The sequence below is a fragment of the Arachis duranensis genome, chromosome 9, assembly GCF_000817695.3.
Source record: "Arachis duranensis cultivar V14167 chromosome 9, aradu.V14167.gnm2.J7QH, whole genome shotgun sequence".
NCBI classification, from domain to species: Eukaryota; Viridiplantae; Streptophyta; class Magnoliopsida; order Fabales; family Fabaceae; genus Arachis; species Arachis duranensis.
The window spans coordinates 78,251,410-78,254,778 of record NC_029780.3 but is presented as its reverse complement, the minus strand read 5'-3'; positions in this window follow the sequence as shown (position 1 = coordinate 78,254,778).

The following is a 3,369-nucleotide window of genomic DNA, read 5'->3' as shown; positions in this document are numbered from 1 at the left end:
TCTTCTTTTTTAACTAATTCAGCTAATTGTCTTATAAACTCATCCCTTAATGGTGTATCTTCTAACTTGTCAATTATTTTGACTAGTGTAGAAGTTTGTTCTTTAGTTAAAACATTTACAGTTTTTTCGCAGTTTCTACAGTTACATAATCCTATTCCTAAACAATTATTATTATCCTGTTCCTCTTTTCCGCTATTTCCTCCTGAGCTCTCTTCTTCTGACATAAAGTCTAATTGTTGTATAAAATAGTCTTCAGTTTCAGAAGAATCTTCATAACTCGATTCTTCTTCTGATTCTGAATTGATTAGTATGGCTGTTAAAGCGTGTTTAATTTCTTTATTTTCTATTTTATTTATTTTTTGTTCTGTCGTACATTTATTAGCATAATGTCCTTGTTTTTTACATTTCCAACATATTACTGGTTTTTTCTTATTAGAAAATTTAGGTTTTCCTTTAGGGGTTTTATGGAATTTTTTATGATATTTCTGTTCATAATAAAGGGGTTTGTCTATATTATATTTAGATTTTTTATAAAATTTTCTCTTTTTAACTTTATGCTGTCCACTAGGTGCTTTTTCAGGAGTTATTCCATATTGATAACAAAAAGTGCCAAGCTCTCTTTTACCCGTGATACTTTCTTGTTTTATTTTCTGTTGTATCTTGGTATCTGTGCATACTTCTATACCTGTTTGTAGTTTTTGTATTATGCAATTGTCCAAAAGTTAATGAATTATAGGGAATCTGGGTCCCAAATTGTGTTTGTAGTTTTTGTAATACTTTTTCAGAGAATAATTTTGGTAAGGCTGCTACGAATCTTTCTTTCCAGAAAGGCGCATGTGCATCATCTCTTATCATAACTTTTGACATAAAAACATCTTTATACCATCTATAATCAGACATGGTTGGACATCTTAAATTCATTAATTGAGTATGTATCCTATCTTTAAAAATACTGGGATCTCCTACAAAATTTTTAATAATAGTGTATATTAATGTGGATGTAGCGTCTGGTGACTGATCTTCTTGTTTAATACTATTAATAATCAATTCCTTTTCTTGGACGCTGAGAAAATTATCCCACCAACCTTTTAATTGTCCTGTAAATCCTTGGGTTATCATGATTGCTGCTTCTATATTAGAAGCTTTTCTCATCTTATAGGCAGTTGCAGCCATAGTCATATTACACATTTGATCTAAAATGGCTTGTTCACTTAATCCATCTATATTCCATTCTACTAAGTCTGATCCTGAAAAACTATTTTGTACTAATTGTGTTCGCTCTTCTAGGCCTACATCTACTGGTGATGGTCTAGGATAATAATTTCTGGTTTTAGGATAATCTCTTTTATAGGATATTTTATTTAATTCTAATTCTTCTTCCTTTTGCAATGTATTAATTGTTAATTTTCCTAGACTAATACTTCTAAGTTTTTCTTTTAGTTCTTCAACTTCTGTTTCTACTTTAGATTTTAAGCTAATATTATCTAAACTTTGTAATTTATATATGGGTTTTTCTATGGGTTTTTCTACCTTAATAACTTATTCCATATTTTCCATTCTTCCTAATTGATTTTTCATTATATCTAACATGGTGTTAGTAAAGTTTAATTGTTGATGTAATTTCTTAATATCTCTTTTCTCTATGTTTCCTTCTGTATTACTATCTTTATAAGGTGTTGCTTCAACTTCTAGGTCTTTTCCTATTGGTATTTTGATAGTTTCTTTAGGAGGGTATTCAGATTCTATTACTGATCCTGAGCTTGTTTTCCAAACAACAGTTGGTTTTGTTAAAGGACATAATTTCTTTTCGGGTTTGGAGTAATAATTTACGTACCAATCAAAGAAGAACAAGCTAATCCTATTTTCTTTCATAAAATCATAGAATAGTTCTCTTATTCTAATAACCTCTTTTTCTGAATGGTGGATAAAATACCAATCTCTTAATGATTTATTGTAATCAGCATTAAAATCTTGTCTAATCCATTCTTTATCAATCTCAAATGGTTCTTCCTTTATAATTACGGACATAATTTGTGATTCTCTTGGATCAAATTCTGAAGGGGATTTATATACAGCAGTGGCTATATGTGGCCTTCTGTTGTCACTTCCTACAATATCATCGATATTTCCTATGGACGAATTATCTATAGAATTTCTATGGCTAATAGTTTCAACATTATCAGGAACTCTTAATGATTGGGATCTATTCATCCTGATTCTAATATCAGGTCCTTCTCTTATGATTTCTCTTATCCTAGTATTTTGTATTTGTGGTTCTTCAATACCATCAGGTATTATCCATTCTTCAGGCATACGACTCTTTAATTCTTCATGTCTTAATCTTCTAGGTGTTTGTATATTAGATCTTTTTAGGTTTGCATGCATAATTATTGTTTCTTCTTTTGATGATTGTCTTAATGCTCTAAAGTCATAATCGACTTTAGTAATTTTATAATATATCCTATAGATTATTTCAAATGGATCATATTTTTCATTTATAATGGTCTCATCAGATGTCACTTGCAATTTTAAAGCTTGCCAGGTGTATTCATTTTTTAGATTCATAGCATAATTTGGGTAACAATTAAAAAACACTGGTCCATCATGACAGTTACTTTCTAATATTCCTATTAATGAATCACTAAAATTTTTTAACCTGGTATCTCTTAAGGTTAATAATATAGGCAGATTAATTCCTATTCTAAAATTAGGCTTTATGGCTACTTGTATTAATCCTATATGGATAAAGTTATATCCTTTTCTGCTATGTTCTTTCAATTTATCTTCTTCTAAGATGGTAATAATTTTATTACTACTCGTTCCTGGTTTACAATATTCTAACATGTGGATTTCATAATTTGATTTTGCTGTTAGTTTGGTATTTATTTTATATTTATATCTCTGATAATATTTTTAGTTGTTGCTAACAGGTTTATTAAGAAAAAAGATATGATAAAAATAAGCTAACATACAAAATTCTGTTAATACGAAAGCTCATATGTAATAAATATTATCGAGTCTAAAATTTTATATGGTTACTAGGAAGTGATACATGATAAATAATAGTGATTTAGACCTACCAAAAATTGAGTCGTTATAACACCCTTCCTCAAGATTAGGAAAAAAAGGGAAAGAAAAAAAATTGATGATAACATTTACAATATAAATAGATTCTTCAGTTATGATTTAAATTTCATACTCCGTTTATGTAAAGAATTTTACGTGTGTATTTATTTAGATATTAATACGTCACTAAAACAACTATTTTTCAAAAGTCTAATTAAAAATCAACTATTTATTAATTATTTTTATTTATTTTTTAAATTTTATTTTATACTTTCATATATTTTCTTTTTTTCTTTACAATAC